The sequence below is a fragment of the Larus michahellis genome, chromosome W, assembly GCF_964199755.1.
Source record: "Larus michahellis chromosome W, bLarMic1.1, whole genome shotgun sequence".
NCBI classification, from domain to species: domain Eukaryota; kingdom Metazoa; phylum Chordata; class Aves; order Charadriiformes; family Laridae; genus Larus; species Larus michahellis.
Window position 1 is genome coordinate 16,887,885 of NC_133929.1, and position 27,708 is coordinate 16,915,592.

A 27,708-nucleotide genomic window follows, 5' to 3' on the forward strand; every position below is an offset into this window, starting at 1 on the left:
TGTATTGAGAGCAGCCCTGAGGAGAAGAACGTGGGGGTGTTGGTTGATGACAAGCTCAATATGAGCCAGCCATGTGCACTCGCAGCCCAGAAAGCCAACGGCATCCTGGGCTGAATCAAAAGAATATGGCCAGCAGGTTGAGAGGTGATTCTGCCCCTCTACTCTGCTCTCATGAGACCCCACCTGGAGTACTGTGTCCAGCTCTGGAGTCCTCAACACAAGAAGGACATGGACCTGTTGGAACAGGTCCAGAGGAGGCCATGAAGGTGATCAGAGGGCTGGAGCACCTCTCCTATGAGGACAGGCTGAGAGAGTTGGGGTTGTTCAGCCTGGAGAAGAGAAGGCTCTGGGGAGACCTTATAGCGGCCTTCCAGTACCTGAAGGGGGCCTACAGGAAGGATGGGGAGGGACTCTTTATCAGGGAGTGTAGCTATAGGACGAGAGGTAATAGTTTTAAACTGAAAGAGGGGAAATTTAGATTGGATATCAGGAAGAAATTCTTTACTGTGAGGGTGGTGAGGCACTGGCACTGGTTTCCCAGAGAAGGTGTGGATGCCCCATCCCTGGAAGTGTTCAAGGCCAGGCTGGATGGGGCTTTGAGCAGCCTGGTCTAGTGGGAGGTGTCCCTGTCTGAGGAGAAATAACTGGACTCCAGACGATCCAATGTGAATCAACAGAAGCCGTTTATTAAGCACAGATCATCATCTTTTATACCCTGTGTTGTAGCCGTACATGCCACTTGCTTATTTCTGATTAGCTAGTTACACTGTCCACGCGCTGTCCATGCAGTTCATTCACAGATCAGATTGGTTACAAGAATTCGCATAGTAAATTGCTTAGTCATTAGCACCACATGTTTTCTACCTTCTCAGTTCCCGTTTTTCCCATGTACCAATTCCATCTTCTACCACCTGTTTTGCCCTTAATCTAATCTCTCATAGTAGGGAGGCTGGCTCACGTGACCATTTTCTCTCAGACACATTCCTACAATACCCCCTTTTTCTTCTTGAGCCAGCCAGACCTTATGCATGGCATTTTCTATCATGTCAGTCACTTTGCGGAGAACACACGAGGCTACCATAATCAATAATAATATAACCAAGAATAGCATGAGCCCTTGCTTTAGGAAGTCTGATAACCGTCCCGTTATACCCCATGAGCTTAACCAATCATCGAAACCGTTTTTAACCGCTTTTAATTTGGACATGTTATCCTTCAGCTCCCGTACCTGCTTATGAATGGATGATGAGTGGTCAGAAAGGTTCATACAACACATACCTTCAAAATCTTCACATCCATGACCCTGAGCCAACAGCAAAAATCAGTCATCACCCCTGTGGTGTCTCCACAAAAGTTCACTAGGGTCGTGTTAATTGTTGGGTAAACTGAATTGAATCCTGCTGTATTAAAAGAAGCCGAAATACCAAGGGTTCTCAATTTTGTGCTCAGCTGCAACTTCCAATCACAAGGATAAGCCCGACACTAATTCCCAGTGGCATCTTCAAATATCAGTACCCTTGCCCTTCTTTCTGCGCTGTAGATGACCGAACCTGTTGCTACAGTGACGTACTACCTGTTCCCACTAGTCCTCTGGAACCGACCAAACCTCTGGCAGTAGCACTGTGTAACGGCACTGTATGCCACACTCTGACCAGTCCTTGTGAATGGTAGACTTCCCTAATCTCCTGTAGCTCAGCCAGCTTGTGTTGAGGTGAACCTGACTCTATGTACTGTATTGCAATAGCTAAACGAATTAAACCCGTAACCTTACTTAGTTCTTTATTAAAACACACAGCACACCGGATTAAAAACACACAGCACACCGGATTAAAAACACACAGCATACCCTGTCACCTCACTTAACTCCTTATTAAAATACACAGCACACTGGAATTAAAATACACAGCACACCGGATTAAAAACACACAGCATACCCCATCACTTTACCTAATTCCTTATTAAAATACACAGCACACTAGAATTAAAATACACAGCACACCGGATTTAAAACACACAGCACACCGGACCGCAGCACGTGGTCTTTCAAACCACCACCGGCCTCAACAATCCTCACAAGGCACAAGGGTCTATGGGTCACAGTTCCACACCTAGGGCACTGCACTTCTTCAGCCCTCATCGTCGTTGTTGGTATTGTGGGGTAACTCATTTGAATCCGTCTGCTCAAACCAGGGCTTTATCCACTTGGCTGGTACCCATCTGGTTCCGGCATCTGTAACGACACAGGCATATCCTCGATCCCAGGTTAATAATCTACACGGTCCTTCCCACTTCCCCGTCACACTGTTTTTAACTGCTACCATGCCATTTTCCTGCCTAAAATCTCCCAGGTCTCTCTGCAGGCCTGCGCCATGCCGCACGATTGGAGGTACAAGGCAGTGTTGAGGAAGGCGTAGGAAGTTCAGGACGTAAACGGCTTTGTTCAGTCGATCTACTGGACTCAGCCCTTGCTCTCCCCCTTTTTGTTTTTGAAGCAAATTTTTTAAAGACTGGTTCATGCGTTCCACTATGGCTCAACCCGTCGGAGAATGTGGTGTGCCAGTCACATGTGTAATGCCCCACAGCTGTAGAAATACCTCTGTTGAACGGGCTACGTACCCTGGGCCATTATCAGTCTTTATCACACGCGGTACACCTAAGGCCGCAAACGCGGATCGCAAATGCTTTTGTACATGTTTACTAGATTCACCAGTCTGCGCAGTTGCCCAAATTGCAGTTGAATAACAGTCTACACTCAGGTGTATAAATTTCAGTTTTCCAAATTCTGACACATGGGTTACATCAGTCTGCCAGAACTCCAAAGGTCCATGCCCTCGGGGACTGACGCCTGGGTTGAAGTTAGGTATAAATGGTTGACAATCAGCACAAGTTCACACAATATCATCTGCTGTGTTAAAGAAAATTGTTTCCTCAATGCCTTCGCATTTTGATTAAAAAAAAAATCATGCGACATTTCAGCTTGCTGCATAATGTTCTGAGTTGTTACCGACAGAGTGTGATAATCCGCAACTGTGTTTCCCTCAGTTAAAGGACCAAGTAAACAGCTATGAGAGCGTATGTGGACAATAAAATAAGGAAACTGTCTTTTTCATAAAAGCAACATTAATTGCAGTAAGAGACTAAATAACAATTGGTTCTCTACTTGTTTTATAAATGCTCCTTCAAGTCTTTGAACAATACCAGTAACATATTGAGATTCTGCTTACATTTAACAGTTCCTGTTGAAATAAGTCAAAAGCATTTACTGTGTCCCTGAACCATCTACAAACACTGAACAGGTGCCAGCAAGAGGCTTTGGTGCTAGCAGGATGCGTGGCTGTAAAAGAATTTGTGAAAGTGACTGTAATAGTCTGTGCCAGGGCAAAGAATAATTTATTTGCCCAATATAATGTACTAAGGAGGTTAAGACTTTGTGATAACCAAGGGTCAAGGTCATCCTTTTTGATGGGGACATGTATGTGGCTTGGATCCATTCCAGAAAGCTGGTAAGAGCACAAGCGACCCTGGAAAAACAATCGTGGTAACATTTCAATCATCATAGTTACTGGTTTTGAAAGGGTATGTGGCAAAAATACCCACTCTAATGCAGTCAGGCTCTTTGCGAGTGCATCATCCCACTGTCCTATCAGGGCATAAAGTTGAAATTCTTGTAGGAAGGTGTTCAGTGCGTCTTGCAGCAGTAGTAGACTATATCTTATCTTGCAACATGCTGTAATGCCTTCGGAGCTGTTGGGGTTAATGAACATAGAACTTACTGGGGGGCGGGGGGCGGGGGCAGACACAGTGCTTCAGGGTGTCCCCTGTATCTTCAAAGTGCGCTCATGTCTCTCTCCCCCTCTCTGACCTGAGACAGCCCCCCTATATCCTGCACTGGATTGAGTGGAGAAGTACAGGCTAGAGTCGCTGCATGCATGGCCAGTGCACGCAGCGAGTCCCACCAGACTCTCCTGCACTGGATTGAGTAGAAAAGTACAGGCTAGAGTCGCTGCACCCGTGGCCAGCGTATGCAGCGAGTCTCACCAAACTCATGATCCAGCTTTGCTGACAGCGGCTGTCTGATACGTGACTACATTGTTGTAATCCCTTCTTGTTATCTTCTTCTGTGAAGGTCAGGTTCTCATGGATACACACATAGTTTTTAGAGCAACATATTCTGCAACTCATACAAGGGTACGATGCAAAGCGGCATCTACAACTGATCGTATAATGCTTATTAAACACGGCAAACAGCATACTAAACATAACAGACAAATTCCTTCCACACAGGCAATGAGTATAATTTGCTTCAACCAACCCCACCCCCAAGTCCATCCAGCAAAGAGATTTCACCCAGTGGTCTCCACAAGTTGCTGGTTCGGTCGGTGCAGTTCCTGCAACTGGGCATGGATGGATTTGGAGTGGTCACTTAGATTCATACAATACAGTCCTTTAAAATCTTGACAACCATGTCTGTGAGCTGAAAGCAAAAAATCAGTAGCAGCTCTGTTTTGCAGCGTCGCATATCGAATACTATCTACATCTAGCAATAACTCAGAAATAGCGGTACTAGTAGCATTGTTAAACTTATCCTTGGCAGCAACAGGTGTGGGCGCCAGCTTATACCTGCTGATCAGCATGTGTGCTACTGTTTGCTTTTTGTTGTGTGCAGTGTCGTTAGGTGACTCCACTTGAGCAGGTGTTCTGCCCAGTGTGGTACTGTTCTCGTATGCAACTAGGGCTGACACTCCATCAAGTGAAGAAGTTTGTATATACACAATGTTTAGACGTAAGGCGAGCGCGCCCCAGGTAGATACACCAGGATGGGCTGTAGAACCGATGGAAGTCCTGAAATATTGGGGGAGTTTTCACCAGCCGACACGTTTACGGTCTTGGGAACAGCTCGTCCATGCAGGGCGTATCGCTGGTTGTTTGTTGTTTGTCTATAAGGTCATGGTTGATTGGGAAAAGGAGTTGAGCCAAAATCTATAGGATGCTCTGTAGGAAAATGAGAAACTTAAGGAAAAATGAGAAACTGAGCTCTTGTTGCAAAGGCAGACTTTTATGTCAGTCATAAGCGATGGGAAAGAAAAAAAAAAGAAAAAAAAAGAAAAAAGGAAAAAGAAAAAAAGAAAAAAGAAAAAAGAAAAAAAAGAAAAAAGAAAAAAGAAAAAAAAGAAAAAAGAAAAAAGAAAAAAGAAAAAAAAGAAAAAAGAAAAAAGAAAAAAGAAAGAAAAAAGAAAAAAGAAAAAAGAAAAAAGAAAAAAGAAAAAAGAAAAAAGAAAAAAGAAAAAAGAAAAAAGAAAAAAGAAAAAAGAAAAAAGAAAAAAGAAAAAAGAAAAAAGAAAAAAGAGAAAAAAAGAGAGGGGGAAAAAAAAAGAAAAAAAAGAAACCAAACAGGAACAATTAGATGGGAAATGTGCCACGTTAGCACAAAAGTATGCCATACGCATTATGAGAAAGCATCAGAAAAAGAGAAATAGGACACCTGATTCAAAGCAGTACCATAGAGATATGGTTTTGGTTTTTTCCTATATGTGTATATGTTATTGCATGCCTTAGTAGATTGCTCTGTGTTATACCCTGCGAGACTAAAATGAACCCCAGCAGAAGCGGTCTCTTGAGCAAGGGGGTGGAATATGGGAAAGCAACGGAAGATCGGCGAGGAGGACTGTAAATACACTCAAGGGACTCACACCTGGGTGCTGGAAAACACATATATCACACCAATTGTTACTCAGTCTCGGGTGCTGGCAAGAAAAACATTTGGATGACATAAGCCTGTAATGGACTCACAGACACCTTATCTAGCTGCTTGAGAATCTTGGCCTGTGGTGGAAGAAGATCAAAGCACAGCACCAGCAAGAACAGGGAGTCCGCATGCGCTCTTGCTAACAAGGACTCTTTTGCTGCCAAGGATTCGTGATAACAAGGACTCTCTTGCTGCCAAGGATAAGTTTAACAATGCTACTAGTACAGCTATTTCTGAGTTCTTGCTAGCTGTAGATAGTATTCGATATGCGATGTTGCAAAACAGAACTGCTACTGATTTTTTGCTTTCAGCTCACAGACATGGTTGTCAAGATTTTAAAGGACTGTATGGTATGAATCTAAGTGACCACTCCAAATCCATCCATGCCCAGTTGCAGGAACTGCACTGACCGAACCAGCAACTTGTGGAGACCACTTTTGAAAATCTTTTTGCTGGATGGACTTGGGGGTGGGGTTGGTTGAAGCAAATTATACTCATCGCCTGTGTGGAAGGAATTTGTCTGTTATGTTGAGTATGCTGTTTGCCGTGTTTAATAAGCATTATACGATCAGCTGTAGATGCCGCTTTGCATCGTACCCTTGTACGAGTTGCAGAATATGTTGCTCTAAAAACTATGTGTGTATCCATGAGAACCTGACCTTCACAGAAGAAGATAACAAGAAGGGATTACAACAGTGTAGTCACGTATCAGACAGCCACTGTTAGCAAAGCTGGATCATGAGTTTGGTGAGACTCACTGCATACGCTGGCCATGCATGCAGCGACTCTAGCCTGTACATCTCCACTCAATCTGGTGCAGGATATAGGGGGGCTGTCTCGGGTCAGAGAGGGGGAGAGAGACATGAGCACACTTTGAAGATACAGGGGATGCCCTGAAGCACTGTGTCTGCCCCCCGCCCACCCCCCCCATAAGTTCTATGTTCATTAACCCCAACAGCTCCGAAGGCATTACAGCATGTTGCAAGATAAGATATAGTCTACTACTGCTGCAAGACGCATTGAACACCTTCCTACAAGAATTTCAACTTTATGCCCTGATAGGACAGTGGGATGATGCACTCGCAAAGAGCCTGACTGCATTAGAGTGGGTATTTTTGCCACATACCTTTTCAAAACCAGTAACTATGATGACTGAAATGTTACCACGATTGTTTTTCCAGGGTCGCTTGTGCTCTCACCAGCTTTCTGGAATGGATCCAAGCCACATACATGTCCCCATCAAAAAGGATGACCTTGACCCTTGCTTATCACAATTTGACTTGTTGTTGCAACAAGATATTCATCCTTTACATGATCAGCTAAAAGCTCAAATACTAAAGATTCAAGACTTAATGAACCGCAATGCATTTGAAACATTACAAAAGGATTTCTCGTGGGTAAATCCAAAGAAATTGGCTTTCTGGGCTAAATTTAGGAATCTGTGTATTTATTGCCTTAGCAGGGTTCTTTTTGATTCTGTTTTTAATTGTGTTTAGTATATAACCCACTAAGAGCGTCACAACGAGTAGAAGCACAAGTCATGGCGACCTTGTTAATAAATGGTCTGGTGTTAAACAAAAAAGGGGGAGATGGGGCAGATCTACGAGCAGAGGCCTGCGTACGGCCAAAGACACAGTGAGCAGAGCACACAGTAACCACAGAGCCAAGAGAACAGTTCATACCTTCACTCCATCCTGTGGCGACCATATAACATTTTTGAATCTCAGACAAAGAATAGGGCTAAGTATTCTTCCTTCGCTAGGAACAGCAACGGCATTAAATATGCTGAATAAGATAGGGTGTTGGGCAAGTAAACAGATAAACCTCACAACTGAAATCATATCTAGCTTGCTTACTGATGCTGATAGCATTCGGCATGCTATGTTGCAAAATTGAGCGGCTATTGCCTTTTTGCTGTTAGCTCAGGGTCATGGATGTGAAGATTTTGAAGGTATGTGTTGTATGAACCTTTCTGACCACTCATCATCCATTCATAAGCAGGTACGGGAGCTGAAGGATAACATGTCCAAATTAAAAGCGGTTAAAAACGGTTTCGATGATTGGTTAAGCTCATGGGGTATAATGGGATGGTTAGCAGACTTCCTAAAGCAAGGGCTCATGCTGTTGTTGGTTATATTATTATTGATTATGGTAGCCTCGTGTGTTCTCCGCAAAGTGACTGACATGATAGAAAATGCCATGCATAAGGTCTGGCTGGCTCAAGAAGAAAAAGGGGGTATTGTAGGAATGTGTCTGAGAGAAAATGGTCACGTGAGCCAGCCTCCCTACTATGAGAGATTAGATTAAGAGCAAAACAGGTGGTAGAAGATGGAATTAGTACATGGGAAAAACGGGAACTGAGAAGGTAGAAAACATGTTGTGCTAATGACTAAGCAATTTACTATGTGAATTCTTGTAACCAATCTGATCTGTGAATGAACTGCATGGACAGCGCGTGAACAGAGACTGTAAGCCAATCATATAGCTGCCGCTAGCGCGTGCTCTTATTGCCTGTCTATATCTACTCTGTGAAAACTTGAATAAAGGGAGAATGATCATACTCACATTGAGACTCCATCGTTACTCCGGGTCCTTCTCCCACTCCAACACTTCTATCTCAGGGAGACGACTGGGGAGGGGAGGGGAGGGGGCGAGGCAGGCCATGGCAGGAGCAAACAGCTCCGGCTCTGTCCTTCTCTGCTGACATTCTGCCTCCTCCCTCGGCCTCAGGTGGAGCAGAGGGGATCAGCAGGGGATCGTCCCAGACCTTCGGACCTGGCCTGTTCGATCCCCCTCCTGTGGGTTGTAATGCTGCAAAAGCCCCGTCTGCCGTGGCTCGCTCCGCCTTCATATCTTGTAAGGTCGATAACACCAACCACCATGTCGTCGCTAATGGTGATGCCTCTTTGTCTCCTTTACTTATCACTTCCCACAGTTTTTTCCCAACAGCCTCCCATATTTCTGGTTTAAAAGCTGTCTGGGGCTCTGGTGCGAATCCGTTCTCTCTGCACCAGGTTAACAACCTTCGGAGCATACGCTCATCGTATTTCACCCCTCTCTTAGAGAGGATATGCAGGAGAAGTCTTAATATAGCCCCGTCTTCTTTTGTTACTTGTTGCCCCATCTCCTGCCCCGGCTGCTCACCTCTCTCTGGGTGTCCGTGGCCACGTCGTCTGTTTCCTCTATTCCGGATTGCCGCCCAATCCGCCCGGTCTCAGTCCAGCTGAGCCGTCCTCCAGCCGGTGGGTCTCCTTCTGGGTCTTCTGCCCCTCGCGTTCCGCTGCTCAAGCCAAGCGCCGATCGGTATCACGTCGGGGTCACCATCTGAGGAGAAATAACTGGACTCCAGACGGTCCAATGTGAATCAACAGAAGCCGTTTATTAAGCACAGATCATCATCTTTTATACCCTGTGTTGTAGCCGTACATGCCACTTGCTTATTTCTGATTAGCTAGTTACACTGTCCACGCGCTGTCCATGCAGTTCGTTCACACATCAGATTGGTTACAAGAATTCGCATAGTAAATTGCTTAGTCATTAGCACCACATGTTTTCTGCCTTCTCGGTTCCCATTTTTCCCATGTACTAATTCCATCTTCTACCACCTGTTTTGCCCTTAATCTAATCTCTCATAGTAGGGAGGCTGGCTCATGTGACCATTTTCTCTCAGACACATTCCTACAGAAAGGCACATGGAGTAGTAGTATTTAGATTACAGATCTCAGGAGGTAAAAATTATTGTAGTATCCCTGAAACAAAATGTTATAGCAATCTACAGAAACTGTAATCCCAGCAGGAGTCTGGTTTACAACATCCACTAACAAAGTAGCAATGCATTGCTCATTATAGAAGGATTATTGAAAACTCATAATTTGTCTTAAAATCACATAGTTAAAAAATAAAAAGGTAATTATTGCAGAAGCTGAAGTTTCTGCACTACAGGGATATTTTTCTTCTCTGTGTGCTGTTTTTCTATTTAATGTATGCCATAAAACATATACTGGCATCATGACCAGGCTCATGTTCCCGTAAAAAGCAAGATTTTTTTCCTGCTCATGAAGATTAAAGGAAAGCCTGGGCAGTGATCTGTATTTAAATGCTGCTTTTGCACTAACTGAGCAAAATAACAGAAATGGAAGAGGAATGTGTGCATGCATCAAGGAAAAAGGGGATGGAGGGTTAATGTTTTTATCTATATAGAGTAGAAAGAAAAAAAAAAAGAATAAACTGAGAGTTTTCAACATGGCTGTTGAAGTCACAGCTACCATTTTTCTGTAACCAAACATTAATAAGTAATTATATTATGCAGACCAGCTGTGAAGGCAATGAATAGAATGCAATGCAATGCAATACGATGTAAAACTCTTTGAGTAATTTTTGTCATCTATTAGTCTCCCTTCACAGCTCCCTCTCAGTAAGTTATTCTTTTATACAGTTTCATAATTGAAATCTATCTGAACAATAAATAATATTGGTTATGCAACATACCATGAGCAGCACGTTAAAAAAAAGAAGACACTAATTGTTAAGAAGCTGTAAGAAGTGTGGGTGAAGTGAAGAAATCCCAAGATAATAATAAGAATCAATTAATCCTCTGCCCCTAAATTCTGTCCTAATTTCAATTAATTTAATTTGTATAATGCAGTGGAACTAAAGCACTGATGGACCAACATTAGCTGATATGTTATATGTACCTTTCATAAAAAAAACCTTATAAACATATTGCAATTTCTAGTTCAGCCCCTTGATTTTGTACAATAAAATATGAATTTGTTTCTTTTGTCTCCCCCCACCAGTTCCATTCCCCTCAGACTCAATGCCATAGCTCCAATGGCTTCAGGACTACAGAAAAAGTGCTTCAGCATAAAAAAAAAGTCTGAAATACTCAGGCCAGAGAGATCTGTATGATTTTTACCTTGTTCAAGTTGAATAGCTAAACAAACTTGTGTTTTTCTAGCCTTATTTGTAGCTTACACTTTAAAGAAATATATGTTCATGTTAAAGTCTGGTAATATATTACAGAGCTCAAAGATATATTGTTGACGTAATAAATAGATAAGTAAATAAGCAAGCAGAAAATTAAAACCATGTTGCAGGAGAAAACTGTGAATTAGGATTTAAATAAAATATTTTAATTGTCAGAAACTGACTCAAAGTATTAGAGGTATTGTCTGCAAGAATCTTAAATTCTATTCTAATATAAAAATCCTTCTACGTGAGTATAAAGTGACAATCATAAAATAAAGAGATTGGTGGCAGATTTATAACAGTAAATGATACCATATAAACTCATCTCTTCCTGGTCTAAGATCATCATGTGTGCAAATAAAAAGTTACAGAGAAGTTGAGATGGTTTATTTTTGTGATACAGCCATTTTTTATCTCTAAAAATGAGAAAATACAGAAAAGAAAAGCAGCATGACTAAGGATGTGAGACTCTTTAAATCTGTTAAGGAGGAAAATCAGATTATTTTATTTCAGTAAGAATAGATTGTATATTAATTTGGTTCAGGAATACTCTATGATAGTTGGTATATACTCCAAGACAGACAAATGAAGACAACATAAAAGATACTGCAGAGAATAAATTTAACACAGAACACAATGGGCATTTTCCATAATGTGTCCTACCAACATTAACTAAACTAACACAAGCTGCAAAACAAAATTTTTATGAAGATCCCTTTGTACAGTAAAAAGGATTTTTGTCACATTTGTACCACTGGTTAATACAGATGGAACAGAAACATGGGCATTCTCTAAGAATATCAAGTATCAGCTAAAAGCTGAGCTGTAAAACATGAAAAGATTTATGCATAGAGTATTGCTGGAACCATACCAAATTCTGCAAGGTCTTAGTTCTGGCACTTGAAGAAGGAGCCCTTGAGTGTCTCAGACATAATCAAAATAAGACTACAGTCTCACATGTTCTGCCAAGTGAATTCTAACATGGTCCTAGAATCAGATAGGAAAAAATCGAGACTATGAAAATGAAGAACAGAGCAGTCAAGGTGAAAGACATCTTGAAGACTGTGAATAAGCAGGTGTAAGAAAAAAATGTAAATGTAAATCATCACCAATCTACAGCACAATGTAAACCATCAAAGATGATAATAACAGCTTTCAATGATAAATCTTCACTTAGAAACTATATGAACAAACTCTGTAGTATTTTCCAAGCAGTGCATAATCCAGCATAATAACAACAGTGTACATTGCAGAAACATGTTACCTCTCTCACAATTATTGATGTTGTCATACTATTCCTTTAATGGAAGTAAGTTAAGCATACTTCTGGCTATTTGAAGTCAAAGTCTTGCATTACTCATTGCTCTCTTGTGCTACAGGTTAGAGATCCTTTTAAACTAACAGTCAAAATAAATGAAAATTGCTCATCTCCTCCATAAGAATGGAAGAACAGTTTCCATGGAAGTGAGTTCTATGTACACTATAGTCACACTAGAAGACTGCCTGCTTATTTTTGAAACTATTTGAAAAGCTTTGGATCCTGTTCCTTCACCCCTCACCTTTGGGACAGAATGTATTTCCACTGGTTTTTGTGGGAATAACACCTACTTAAAGGGAGAAGAATTGTGTCTTCCTGATATTTTTATTTTTTGTTGTCTTTTCAGAGTCCAATCCTTCAAAGTCTTTAAATTAATCTTTAATCACAAATACTTCTATCAGATTTCATGGAACTACTAGTGTACTTATTCTATAATGCATATTCTAAAATACTTTGCTGAAACAGGATTGGGAGGCAGAGTTCAAAATGACAAATGCTTAATTTATAGCACTAGAAAAAAAATCCTTTCTAAAGCATTCTGCAATACTTTAGAAAGGCATAAAGGAATGTGCAAAAAATTATATTCTTTAAATTAATTTGACCTTTTTGTTTTATCCATTATAGGTAATGATTTTCTATACTATTATGATCTGCTGAAACTAATATTTGTTATGCAGATATTGAAATTACCCAATATCTTTACTACTTCCGAGCCTGAGCACACCTCATCTGGCGATTCCTGCTTAATATACATGTATTCATTACTTCTAATGTATAAAGTTTTAAACTCCAAGAAGAGTATTTAGCAATATATTCTGAACAGTTGCCTAAATGCATGCCCCCAAAACAACAAAGACTGTGAAAGGATGCAGCAGCTATTCTACAAGCAATAGGAGTTTGTTTTTTTCTGAATTATTTCTGAATTATTATTTCTGCAGAATTATTATTTTTTTATAATTACTTTTTTATAATTCTTTTCAGAATTATTATTTCTGCATTCCAAAATAAATAATGGTCTGTAATGCATTTTACTTTTTTGAATGTGTACAAGTTAATAAGAAATGCTAGCTCAGCCCAGCTTCCTCCTACAGGCAAATGATCAGTTATAGAGTACCTTTTTAAGGGGGTGATGCAAGAGAAATTAAACCTGACTAGCCAAACACAGCAATGTGTTTCTGCTGAGATAGGGTGAGAGAGAGGTAGCTATGCAGCATACCCAGCTCTCTCCTGCCTTGCTAGCAGAGAGGTAGATGGTGGGATACACCAATCAATTAATAAATTATGAGAGAGCAGATGCCCCTTTAAGGTCTGCTTAGCTCTTCAGAGGTTGTAGTTGTGGGAGGGGAGGTTGGGTTTAGTGTTGTAGGGGATAGTGCTGAAGTTTAGAGGTCTTTGGGCCTTGAGGGGAAAGAAGTTAAGTTTTTCTTTATGTGAAGAACCAATATAGAGACTGAATAACAAATAGGAAATGCTTAACTTGTCTGTAAGGTAGGTAGGAGGCATAGAGCACTGAACTCCACTCACAGTACAGCACTACTGGGTGTGCTGGTAGCAGGACCTCTTCTGCTACCCCTGCTCCTGGGTTTGCAGGAGCCCAGGCATAGCTGTCTCCTGCTGGATGCTGACAGGTGAGGATATCCCCTTTTTTCCCCCTTGCTTTGAAGGTCCAGGTCCTGAAAGTAGTTCTCCCTGTGGGAGGGGGAGTGAGGCTGTTGAGGGCTGGCATCTGTGGGACTGTGTCCCCCCTCCCCTATACCTCTACCTGCCACAGGAATCTCCTACCTTGAGCTGCCCTCCAACAGGAGCTCTTGAGGGACTTCTTTGGTTTGCTTCTCTCTGGGAGCTTTAATCCCAAAACCAATCTTAGAATTCGGGGGGGCTGCTAGATGAGGATAAACGGGTGAGAAGAAATACTATAATTGAAGTTAGCATGGGAAAAGGGATGCACCTGGCAACTTTTTTTTTTTTAATTAGGGTAGCTTTTCTATTTTCCTCCCTTTAGCTTTCAGATGTTTGGAGTGGTAAAAGGGGAAGTGAGGATGTGGTTAACTGCACCCAACTAACTTCAGAAAGATGAGTCCATTGGGAGATGGAATATGTAATGTTTCCTTTTAGGGTTTCACTTATTGTTAGGAATTATTGTTAGGGACTTACTTGAAGGGGGTTTTTTTTGAGGGGGAGGGTTTGTTTTGGTTTTTTTTTTGTGTTTTATTTGGGGGGTGGTTTTTTTTTTGGGGGGGGGGGGAATTTGCAAAACAAATACAGCAAGTAATATTCCCTCTAGCTAGTCAATCTGTAGTAACATTTTGGATCTGAATTTGGGGGAATCCAACAAGTGTCAAAGAGGCTAAGGCAATGCTGAAATTCATGTGTTTGCAAACTTTGATACTGAGCTCCCCAGCACTAGCACACAGTGAATCTGTGGCAATACAGAGGGGGAAATCAATTTCATAAGAATTGTCAAAATGCAGGTGGCAGTAAGTGGGGAAGAGGCAAGACTAAGGTTTTTCCCTCTTCACTCTGTGCTTATTGTGCAAGAAAGAACAGATATAGGAAAACATGAAAATCTGAATGTAGTCCTTTGTGCCATATTTAGCCCTTTCTCGTAGATGTCTTTATTACTTTTATTACACAATGATATTCTCCAAAATATGCTTTTTTTTTGGTGTTTCTTTACAGAAGGAGGCTTTGTAATGTGGCAACAATTTAGTATACCACAACTTCCCTTCAGAGTTGCAAATTGCCACTGGTACTACTGACAGATAATTCACCAGTAATGACAAAAAAGGTTTATTGTCAGATAGGAAGACATCTCAAGGATGGGTCCCATCCAAATCTGTGGTGGTCCAGCTTCCATCTGTGAAACTATTCATGCTAACAGTTAAGCATGTGTACTTGCAGGAAGAGAGTCTGAGGTTTCATAAATAAATCCTATTGTGCAATATCTGATAAAGTTGTTTTTAACATCAGTATCAAGCTTAGAAATGCTGAATACGCATTACTGGGACAAATCTGAGTTCAGCGTCCTGTCCCAACAACTAATTAGTGATAGATACTTGAGAGAAATTTATATGTATACCATAATGAGAGATAGGGGATTATTTTTTGCTCACAGTAGTCTTCTATATCATCAGATAGAGAGATAGATCATGAGATAGATCAGATAGAAATCAACTTCCAAGCAAACTAAAAGAAACCAGAAACTTCCTCTTAACAATTCTAAATTTGCCACTTTCTCATCTCTAAGAGGATGTTCTCTTGCTTTGTGGTTATTAAACTGAATGTGTAGACATTCCAAACTTACTTTATCTGTTCCAGTTGCCCTGGTGACACTTATGGCACATTAGTTTGTCTGCTTTCTCAGATACTTGCATTCTTTTCAATTCTTCTTCATATAAGCATGTTTTTTCCTTTTCCTTGTTCTTTTCAATTTCTCTTCCTTATTCTTTCTAAATTTGCAGCATTCATTCTGAAATGGAGTGTTCAGTGCTGTACATCACTCCAAAATAAGCTGCAGTATTTGCATAATGACTTTTTTATATTATTTCTGTTTTCTTAAATTTGTCTAGGCTGCAAATTGAGCTGTCTAGTTATTGTTCAGGTCCCTTTTCTGTGCAAATATCATCTGTATTAGTGATAATTTTCAGATTTTTCCAATGCATATTACTTACATTTGTCAACATCAAACTTCATTTGAAATGCACTTAGCTGCCTCTGAAGCTTCTCAGAACTGTCTCATTCTGACTGAAATAACTGTTAGATTCAGGAAGCAGATCAAGTTTCAGTATAGGCTAGGATGTTGTTGCGTGAAAAGGGGCAAAGCGGTTTTAGCAGAAGATAAACCCCCTTGCGTTCTAACACTCCTCACCGAGGTGGGAGGCTAGGTGCGGCTAGGTTTAAATTCTGTGATGCCCAATTCAGCACTATCAGTCCAATCGTGTTTAATATGTATTAAACTATTACGATTTGGATACACTAATAGTGGACTGCACCTTCAGTCTAGTCGTGCTCATGAACTAGCACGGCCACTCTCGAGTCTTTGGTCGCGTTCAGTGAGAAACCAAAACGACTAGCTACTTAAAAAAGTGCAGTTTATTTAAACAACAGATAGATAGGTTCTTAGGATTGCCGGTGATAAATACACTGTCTGCAAAGCACGTACAAATGAAAGTACTGTTACATATACAAAACACACGACCAAGTTATAAACGATACAGCCTGGCTTTAAATGTAGAAAAAGAGAGTCTCTAGAGAAATTTCTAAGTTTCCCGAGGAAGCACTCGGTATAATCTAAGTCTTACCCAAAGGTGTCCCTATGGAGGGGAAGAGAGGCTCAGCCCGTCGACTGATCCCAGAAGTCAGTGATGTAATTCTTTATGATGGTGTCTTCCCTGGGTATCCCCCCTCTCTTGGGCTATTTTTATACTATTTGTTATCTTCAAGGTGGAGTTTGAGTGACTTTAGTCATACATACTTTTATCATGATTGGTGTAAATTTCTCTCGCTTCACAATTAAAGGTATAGTTTACGAGAAATTCAGGGCGCAGACTCAAGAAGGAGTGGTCGCACCTTGGAGGCGGGTAGCCTTCGGGATGGAGGTGTGTTTTGGTATTATAATGACATTATAATGAGCAAAGTTTGCACAAAGGACAGCATTTCATCAAAATTTGACAAAAAGTTGGCTCTGAGCATCTAGCGGGCAGCTAATTGGCAGCTTATCTGTTTCATGGTATCATCCCATTCCTGTATCCGCTATACATCATAAGGTAAAGCCACGGAATAATTGCATCCCGTCCCGTACCTCATGTAGCTTATCAGGGAACCACAGATGTTGTGTCCTTCATGCCAGCTGCGGCTATTTTCTACCTCAGAAGCCTCTTGATTTTATACTTTTCCTTAATGTGTGAACAATGCTGTACTTTTGTATTTTTTAGCCAATTTAGTATTTATTCCACAGATGTGTTCAAAAAAAACCAAAACCCCAATATTACTGCAAGTTTAACCAAAAACTTTAAGCTGAAGCTCAGTTCAAGAGCAATGTCAAAATAACAGTTCAGGTTCTGATGTTGCCTGGGTCTGGTTTTCACTTCACTCTGTAGTGGTTGGCTCACTTTTAAGCACCAGGGGCTGTTAGGTACCTGTCCTCTGTGACACTGAGGTACCGTGGCATTCAATTATTGCACTAAGAAAACTGTCTGCTTACTTTTCTTGTCTCTCTTCCCTGATCTGTAACTGTGACCTTTCACAACTACTTAGTTTCTGTTTTGGGGTGTGTTGTGGTTTTTTTTTGTTTTTTTTTTTTTTCTTTCCCAAATGTGAGGGATTGTGTTAGAAGCCTTTGGAAGTTTGAATCATCTCTCTAAAGAGCTAGAGGATAAGGACCAGCACAGGCCCTGACCCCTTCCCGCCTCACTCAAGGAGAGGCTGTAGCATCAGGGCAGGAGGAAAAACAGCAATTATACAGTGCCTCACAGCACAGAGGAGCATTGTGGCTGCTTTCTAGTATCCCCCAGGTTTCCCTTCAGGGATCTCCAAGCCTGCATGGCCCTGGCTTGTGGCATCTCCCCTGCCGTTGGGGGGGAAGCAGCAGATTACTCATACCACTCCTTAAAACACAACACCCACCCTTAGACAACACTTCTCTATGTAGCATGCCAACACCACTCCCTTTCCCCACCCAGCGCATGTGCCAGCTCTTGATGCAGCCCTGGAAGGGAGGGAGTGGCCGTGCACATGTGTGTCAGGTGCAGAGGTGAAAAGGTGGGGGGGAGTGTATATCCAGCTGATGCCTTTTAGGATGCACTGCGCATATGTGCCTTGGGTGTTATGTATGCACATGTGGCTAGGAGCTGGCTGTGGGTGCTTGGAGGAGCCACCTTGCTGTGTGTGAGGTTTTGCTCAGGCTTTGCAGCAGGCCTGGGGCAGGCTAGTGTTTGGGATAGGCCATTCACCACAGCCTATGGGTAGGCCATCTGCCAATGGGAGCGTGTGGATCCCACCGCTAGGCCTCTTGGGGTAGGCCTGCTGGCTGCTGCACCGAGGGGAAGCTGGGGTGGTGTGGCAATGCTGGGAACTGCTGGTATGAAGTTGGTGAGGAAGGACTTGAAGAAGGATAATGTAGGGCAGGTGATACTGATCCCTGAGGAGCCCAAAGACATGTGGCACACCTGCAACCTGCTACAGTGGGTGATAGCCTGCAGGCCTCCACCATCTGCAAGGTGCAGACTGAGTTGGCCACGGGCAGCATCTGCACTACCCTCATCCTCTGCATTGAGGCCATTGACTTTGACTCATGGGCCTGCCAGCTGTGGGTCAAGGACACCAATGTCCAGGAGAATGAGTATGTCAAGATGGGGCCCTACCACGCCATCGAACTGGAGCCCAACCTGTAGATCATGGTGGCAAAGCAGCAGCGGGACAGCGTGGTGCTGGAGTGCATTGAGCAGGCCTGCAACCCAGCCTGGAGTGTCTGGTCACTCCCAACGTGACTCTCACCTGTGCTAAGGTGGAGGTGAACATCCCCTGCAAGTGGAAAGGGAGCTGCACTCAGAACAACCTGGCCCTGGAGAGGTTTTATGAGCAGGTGGTGTAAGTCATCTAGTGGTATATCAACTCTTGAGGTGGTGAAGTGTGTACTGATGGCTAGCCTAGGCTTTGTGCGGGAGTAGTTTTGTGACTACATGTTCCAGTAGGTGGTCAAGACTGACAACAAGTTTCTGCTGGAGAACAGGTCCAAGTTCCTACAGGTAAGGAGCTAAACTGTCTCCAGAGTGGGTAAAAAGATGCTTAAGAGCTATCTGTGGTAATAGAAAATAATTATAAGGGTGATGGGGAAATAATTCACTTATTAGAAAAAATAAATTTTTGTCTGACTATAAGAAGTGAATTATTCTCATGCCCCTCAAATTATAAGGTGGTTATGAAGATACAGGGATGGTTATTTCCTAGGATACCTTAATGTGGAGTAGAGAAAGTATCAAATACTTTAAACTTCCTATTAGTACATATTTAATCTTCAATTAAGGGTGAAGTACAACTTGGAAATTAGTTTAACTGTAGTGTTAATCTGCCATACTGTATAGCATGCATGTTTAATAACATCTTTCTAAAGCTTTTTAAAGAAGAAAAAGTAACTGGATGGGGTATAGGTTAATGTTGCTATTAATCTTTAACAATTTAGTACAAAATTATGCAGACCACAACACTTTTTCCTGTTCCTTAGTCATCTTATTGACTGAGTGAGGATTTTTTGCCTTTCACTGAAATAGGCAAACTCGAAGCCTAAAATAAGTTTTCCTTTTCATAAGGATGCTTATATCACTTGTGCATCAGAGCAGGCCTGTAATCTGTGCTTGCAAAAGTGTATGTGTGGGAGGTGTGTCCCAGTACTTAATGGTCACAAAGTTTAGGAGTCAAATGGCACCAAGAAGCTTTCTTTTGTATTTATAGCAGTGATAATAGTAAGTGTAAAAGGTACTTTATGACTTTGTGAGCATGGTAGCCATGCAGTTGTGCAAGACTTGATGTTTTTGCAGTCTTAAGAGGTCTTCCTCTTCTTGAATGCTTTAAAAGGAAGAGGCTTAAGTCTTAATGTCTTAGTGGTTTCAGGTGACCCTACCATGGGGACTGTCTACAACAGCTTGCATATTTAATGCAGTCATTGAATAAAAGAAACGTCTTTCCTGCACTACTTAAAATACAGTTTAAGGGATTTGGGCTAGGCTTTGGGTTGCAGGAGAGGAGATATTTTAAGAAAAGAATCATGTAGGTTTCAAGGAAGAGATAATATTTATCTTGATAATTATTCAAGAAAGTTATATATAGTGTAAGCTGTTTGTGATTGGCTAATCAAGGAAACGGTCCTTTTTAATAAAAAAAAAAAAAACAACAACAAAACAAACCTTTGACTTTTACTCTAGGTCTGCTCTTCCTTGGGACATAAGTATGCATTAAAGGAAGCCCTTTGTGACCCAGCTGTAACTAGCTGTCTCTCTGACACTAAGGCAGCTGATGAGGTCAAAGCCTTAGATGACTTCTATAAAATGCTGCAGCATGAGCCTGACTGGTCTTTTCATGGCCTAAAACATGTGGAAAAGTCCACATGAAGCCATGGCCTTTGATACCTTGCTGATTAGTGATGAGCTTTCCTGACACCGGTATGTGACTGTATGCACCTGATATGTTAAATTGTTAGATAGCGTACAGGAGAATGTGGGTACAGTGCACACTTTCTCCAGCCTTTGTGTGTCTGGAGAGCACCTTGGCCAGCTGACAGGGGTGGCCTGTTGCTGAGCTCTCTGACCTGGAAGATGAATCTAGCTCTGAAGAGGATTGATAATGGTGACTTCGTGCCTCAGTTTCTTTCCAAGTCATGTTGAAATTACATTAAAGGCCCTAAATACTGTGTGCAGATATGCTGTGACATGTAACTTAAGTTTTTGATAATATTTCTTACAGTATATAGCTCTGCTCAGCACACTAATGTATCTCTGTTCTATGGTAATGATTATTGGTATACTATGAACTGGAGCTGACTGTTTTTGCAAGTTACACCCTGGACTTCCACCAGTACAAGAAACTGATTTGACTCCCCAAAGCTGCTCATTCTGTATGTTAAGGCAGACTGGCAGTTTAGTGTTTTGGAATGTGTATGAAAAAAATAATAAACTAAAAGGGAGAAAATTGTCAGACTGTCTATTTCTGTTTAAATGCTTGAAAAGAGTATTACAAAACAAATGTAAACTTCTTCATGCAAGACCTATCAAAACTATGCTTGATCTTAGGAACTCACCCTTCTTCCTGAGATGTGGTAAAGGAGCGTGATCAACATAATCTGTTAGGGGTTTTTTGGTGTTATGACTCTAACCACTTTAATATTTCTGTGAAACATTTGAAGCAGTCTTTCAGAAACCAGACCCTTTAAATTAACCATTTCCTTCCTAATATGATAGTAGATGCAAGACAAATTGTGAAGCTTAGTGCATCTGTTTCAGTTATCTTTTTGATAATACTGTTATCTTGTGAGATTGTCCTGAAGGCTAACAAGGTATGATGTTGTCACGTCCCACTCAGTAAAGAGGGAAGGTAAGTGACTTCAGATTTGTAAATTCTCAACGGTGCGGACTAAGGTGAGATAAATCTCAAGGTCCATATAGAAACATTTATTAGCTTCCCAAGATGATTAGTATAGGTCTTAACAAGTCCATGATAATTGGTTAGATATATAACAAATTATGGCAAGTGGTGAGGTATGCATTGTGTTACTTAACAACAGGTATAGGACAATTTATGGCAAGTGGTACTTAAGGTCGTTACTTAACAACTCTAACTGTTACTTAACAATTCTAAGAGAAAGGAGAAACTGAGGGATAGAGAAAAGAAAATACAGAGAAAAAGACAGAGAGAAAGAGATCACCAGTCCTGGTTCCAGTGTCTTTTTCAGGGAATCTTCCCAGGCATAATCTTCTTTCTTGGGAAGAATCTTCCCAGGCACTATCTTCTTTTGTTTCTTCTATTTTTCCCCCTAGGGGCACTTATTTTCCCCTTTTATGTTTGCTGAATTAGCATGGTCCACCCCCCTTGCTGAGGACAGCCTCGTCTCAGGTTTAGCATGATTTGGGTGGAGAGACGAGTGCCATAGTCATACATGTTTCTATAATCTTCATTAGCATATGCAGGGGTGTGCGCTTTCATATGCATTTCGCAGATAATGAAGCAAAGGTCACTCATCTGACACAATGGCCTTGAGAACTGAGAACTAGCAAGCTCATCACATGAGTGGCAGAACTATCCTGTCTTCACAAGACAGTTCTCCCACACTTTCAGGTGCCAGAAGTGTTAGCCTTATCAGTTCTTTGAAGGCCAGGCCTGCATTATTTATTTCCTTGTGAGTGTTTGAGGCATTCCATTGAAGGCTTGGAGGGCCTTCTGCCCCTCGTCAGGGAAATTACAGTCCGTCCCTTACAGATGTATGTTGTCATGGACTGTGTTGTGATGAATTGTCATTGGGATTATTTAGCACACAGTTCTGAGAGGATATATGACTAAGTAAGGCTTACACAATCAGGACCCCAATTTCCATGAGGAATCTTATGACAACGAATAGTTTAAATAAGTTCATAATTTGGTATTTGACTACCTGTGTACCTCTTTAAAAATATGCTTAAGCTGTGATATAGAAGTAAAGATTACATGTTTATAAATAGAACTTCAGTTTAAGATAATGACAACTGTAAAAATCAAAATTACTTTTCCAATTATTTGATCTGTTCAAAGTATTGAGAGCCACTATGAGATTTGCTTCTTCGCTGGACAATAAATGTTAGGCTGAGGAAACAGAAACTGCTTTCAGATTCTGACATGTTTGCCAGCTAGAAAGCACCCCGATTCCTGCTAAACACAGAGTTAAAGAGCATATGAAATGGGTAGAAGAATCTGACCTTCAATAAATATTATTTATAATTAGCAAATTATTGCTTTAAACAGGCTCATTATGTCTAAACAAAGTCATTGATTTCTTCAAGATAAGCTGGTATATTAGTATTTCCCTTACAAGTAATGCCTATTTGTTGCAATTGTACACTAATGATACTTATACTCAAAATTATAGTATACCAGGTAATTCTTAGTTTAATTCTTAGCAAACTAAGAGAAAAATCAAGCTGTTCCTAGGCTGTAGAATGGTTTGCTATATTATTAGACCAAATTGATTCCATAACTGGAGAAAAGAAATTATGAAGAGTTTTTACTGTGTACTATAATAAGATTACAACGATGGTTCTGCAAGTCTATATTTTGTGCTTGTGGTAGTGTATCACCAAGGAAAAGAAGCAGCTGTGTGTGTGTTTGGGTTTTTTTTTTTTAAGGTGTTTAAGAAAATATGTTTGTGGTGATTATATGAATTATTTGCACTTAGAATTAAAATTCTGCACTGACTTTACAACTTATGAATATTTTTCTTAGCTATTGCTATCATAGCATTAAGTCTCTGAAAGAAATATACATCTACTTCCCCAAAGTATGGAAGGGTGGGAATATTTTTTTTTTGGTAAGCATTTTTGTAATAAAATAAATATGCAATCACTATGTAGACAAATTCATCCTGTTTCAGGAAACAGCTTAAGGGCTTGGTATTGAAAGTAGGCCATGTTCAGTAATTGCAGGTGCTCGGCCTCGCAAAGTTCCAAGGATGGTAGTATCTTACATTTAAAGGAATTTGAATAGTTGAAAAGTCCATATTGACAAAGATACTTCCCTAACACAGACCTTAATGTCTGTGCATAGATAGCACAGAACATGCATGTTATCTGCAGATGAAATAAATAAGTGCTAGAGCCATGGAAAAATATTTTATTTTGGAACTAAACATACATGAACTAAAACCTGTCCATAATATGAAAATTGTTCTCTTACACTATAAAGACTTTACTAATTTCAAACAGTATCTCAGTTTAGTTTCTGATTAGGTTCTGACATAATTTTGTGAACTATTAGCATGATTTCTCTTCCAGTTTTTTGGTTTACAAAATAAATGAGTATACATTGTGGAACTTGTTCATATTTATCATGTTTGGTAGGAAGAAAGCTTTAAAAAGTATTATGAAATGGGTTTGATCCTGAACCCTGTTGTACTGTTAGCTTCAAGGATTCAAATAAATTGATTGATTTAGGTCCTAGAGGCTCTCTTGCAAAGTCATACATTGGAACAGGCCCCAGTTTGTTAGTTATGTCACCTTTAGCATTTAAATCCAGTTGTTACATCATTTTTTTTTTTTTGGTGGTTGTTTATCAGGTTGTAACGGGTTCTTTTTTGGAGAGATTCCAATGTACAAACCAGAGCCCCCACAAACGGGGGGGAAAAAAAAAAAAAAAGGTTAACTCTGCTTTATTGTGAAGCCTTGCTAGAGAGAAAGAAAAAGCAGTGAATTCAGCTTTATTGCGAAGCCTTGCTAAGCGGTTCCCAAATGTCCCAAAAGTTACTTCAGAGAGTCTTACCAACCCATAGATCATAGTAGCACCGCTGAGCAGCAGGATAATGAGGAGCTACATTGGTACGGCAGAGGGAGGTAGGCACAGCGCTTCAGGGCGTCCCCTGTATCTTCAAAGTGTGCTCATGTCTCTCTCTCTCTGGCCCAAGACAGCCTCCTTATATCCTGCACCAGATTCAGTGGAAAAGTACAGGCTAGAGTCGCTGCATGCGTGGCCAGTGCATGCAGTGAGCCCCACCAGACTCGTGATCCAAGCTTTGCTAACAGCAGCTGTCTGATACCTGACTACATTGTTGTACTCCCTTCTTGTTGTCGTCTTCTTTGAGGGCCAGGCTCTCATGGATACGCACATAGTTTTTGTAGCAACAGTACCGAGTCCCTTTTTCTTGGCACGTATGCTGGTTTTGGTTCAACTAGTAATTTTACGTCGTGTCTCACTTGGACCATCCTCTATTATCCCTAACACACGGGTGAAGTTTGCAAAGCATAGATCACCACCAGCAAGAGACAAAAATAATCCTAGTTATAAAGCCAAATAAAATATAAATCTTTTATTGATAAAACCACTTTATAAAATTGTAAACTACTTAGCAATATTTGACCTAGGGAATTTGTCATCTCCCTCCTTCCTGTCTTCATTGTTGTACACTAATTGAGTAAAATGCAGGTAATAAATGATCTTGTGACCACCTGTGTAACAAGAGCCTGTAGCTCTTCAGCTTAATTTGATATAACTAGCATGATGGTTTTTAAAGTAATGTAAATGTCTGAATTAATTTTCATTTGCTACTGTTTTTTGAAAGGTTAAGTAGTCCTGAATATAAAACTTACCCTTTGAAAATTTAACTTCGAAGCTGATGACCTTGGTTTACCTTTTTCTGTGAAGGTGTATTATACCTACCTTCTCAGTTGACTGGTTAATAGTTTGAGCCTCTTTTTTAATTTCTTTCTGGAAGCAGCATTATACATACAGAAAACGTGCTCAGTTATGTAAAGGCAAGGTGGGGATAAAAGGTGGAATCATGTGCACGTGATCCTTTTGAGTCAGACGGATCACTTCACTTTTCTCTGATATTTTAATCTCTTTGTTGTGGTGGGTTGGTTGTTTGTGGGTTTTTTTCAAGAAAACAAGCCTGTTTCATAAGGGAATAGATGTCTAGTTTGACAGGAAAAACATGTTCTCAAAATCATAGAATGGTTCGGGTTGGAAGGGACCTTAAAGATCATCTAGTTCCAACCCCCCTGCCATGGGCAGGGACACCTCCCACTAGACCAGGCTGCTCAAAGCCCCATCCAGCCTGGCCTTCAACGCTTCCAGGGATGGGGCATCCACAACTTCTCTGGGCAACCTCTGCCTCACCACCCTTACAGTAAAGAATTTCTTCCTGATATGTAATCTAAATTTCCCCTCTTTCAGTTTAAAATCATTACCCCTCATCCTATTGCTCCACTCCCTTATAAAGAGTCCCTCCCCATCCTTCCTGTAGGCCTCCTTCAGGTACTGGAAGGCTGCTATGAGGTCTCCCTGGAGCCTTCTCTTCTCTAGGCTGGACAACCCCAACTCTCTCAGCCTGTCTTCGTAGGAGAGGTGCTCCAGCCCCTCTCATCATCTTCGCGGCCCTCCTCTGGACCTGTTCCAACAGGTCCATGTCCTTCTTGTGTTGAGGACTCCAGAGCTGGACACAGTACTCCAGGTGGGGTCTCACCAGAGCGGAGTAGAGGGGCAGAATCACCTCCCTTGACCTGCTGGCCATGCTTCTCTTGATGCAGCCCAGGATGCCGATTGGCTTTCCAGGCTGCAAGCGCGCACTGACAGCTCATGTGCTGCTTGTCCACCAGCACCCCCAAGTCCTTCTCCTCAGGGCTGCTCTCAAGCCATTCTCCGCCCAGCCTGTATTTGTGCCTGGGATTGCCATGACCCAGGTGCAGGACCCTGTACTTGGCCTGGTTGAACTTCATGAGGTTGGCACAGGCCCACCTCTCAAGCCTGTCCAGGTCCCTCTGGATGGCATCCCTTCCCTCCAGCGTGTCGACCATGCCACACAGCTTGGTGTCATCTGCAAACTCGCTGAGGGTGCACTCAATCCCACTGTCCATGTCACCAACAAAGATGTTAAACAGCACTGGTCCTAGTACTGACCCCTGAGGAACGCCACTCGTCACTGGTTTTCATGTGGACATTGAGCCATTGATTGCAACCCTCTGAGTGTGGCCATCTAGCCAGTTCCTTATCCACCAAGTGGTCCATCCATCAAATCCATGTCTCACCAGTTTAGAGACAAGGATGTAATGCCGGACAGTGTCAAATGCTTTGCATAAGTCCAGGTAGATGATGTTGGTTGCTCTCCCCTTATCTACCAATGCTGCGGCACCATCATAGAAGGCCACCAAATTTGTCAGGCACAATTTGCCTTTGGTGGAGCCATGTTGGCTGTCACCAATCACCTCCTTATTTTCCATGTGCCTTAGCAGAGTTTCCAGGAGGATCTGTTCCACTATCTTGCCAGGAACAGAGGTGAGACTGACCGGTCTGTAGTCCCCTGGGTCTTCCTTTTTTCCCTTTTTGAAAATGAGGGTTATGTTTTCCAGTCAGTGGGAACTTCACCAGACTGCCACAACTTTTCAAATATAATGTAAATATTTATGCTGTTCTATCTGAATCCACATTTGTGCAGTGCGTGGTCTATTTCTTCTATAAAAGATCTAATATAGTAATTCTTAAAATGTGAAACTGCGATTAGAAGATCTACAATTAGGAGTCATTGTTTATAACCTCAAATCGGAATTCTTTCAGGATATATTAATTAAAAAAAAAAAGGGGGAATGACTTCAGAAAACTGCTTATCTCTGTCCTTTTTAGATACAGTAAAACTTCTGACTCTTTTTTTTTTTTTTTTTTTTTCTTTTCCCCTTGCTCTGTGATATACCAGTTGCTTTTATTGATTTTGGGGTAGGGGTGTGTGTTTTGTGTGGGTTTTCTTTGTCGGTGTTTAGTTGGGGTTTTTTTAAGATACAGTTAAAATGTTTCTTTTGGAATGAAGTTCTTAAAATGCAGAGCTAGGTGCAGCTGAGGTGGTTTAGGCTGTTGACTATTAAAGTAATCTGGTTAGATAGCTGCACTCAAGGTCTATATACAAGCATTTATTAGGTTAGTAACCAGGTCTTAACTAGGTCCGCAATAATTAGTTAGGCATCTAACAAATTATGGCTAGCAGTAAGGTATGCATTGTGTTAATTAGCAACAGGTATACAACAAACTATGGCAAGTGGTACTTAATAACAGGTATACAATGAATTATAGCAAGTGGTACTGTATGCCTTGTGTTACTTCTTTTACAAAAGTAGTATGGAAGTGCTTTGTGAAACAAACACCTTAATGTGTTGCGTTGGCAATCAGTGTGTTAAGCTAAGGAAAAATTTCTAGTCATACAGTAAAATAAAATAAAATCAGTAGAAGCTGATTGAAACAAACCTTCCAGAGTTTTTGAAGGGGAGCTTACTGAGAAGAAACAGTAAGAGAAAGACAGAAAAAAAAAAATCATGTTAAAAGGTTTGTTTTCTTTTAAGTGTTTCAAGTTATGTTTCAGCTAAAGCATTATTTTTTAAGATAACCAGACTAATAAGTCAAGTCAGTCTAATGGCATGTTTTTAGACTTTTGCTCTTGAAAGCCTCATAAATCAGTTATTAA

General features: G+C 41.1%; 1 pseudogene; it reads left to right on the forward strand.

Moving 5' to 3' along the window:
* The first annotated feature begins 18,113 nt into the window (after positions 1 to 18,113).
* LOC141735592 (protein pelota homolog) lies at positions 18,114 to 20,367 on the forward strand (annotated as a pseudogene).
* Positions 20,368 to 27,708: the final 7,341 nt, after the last annotated feature.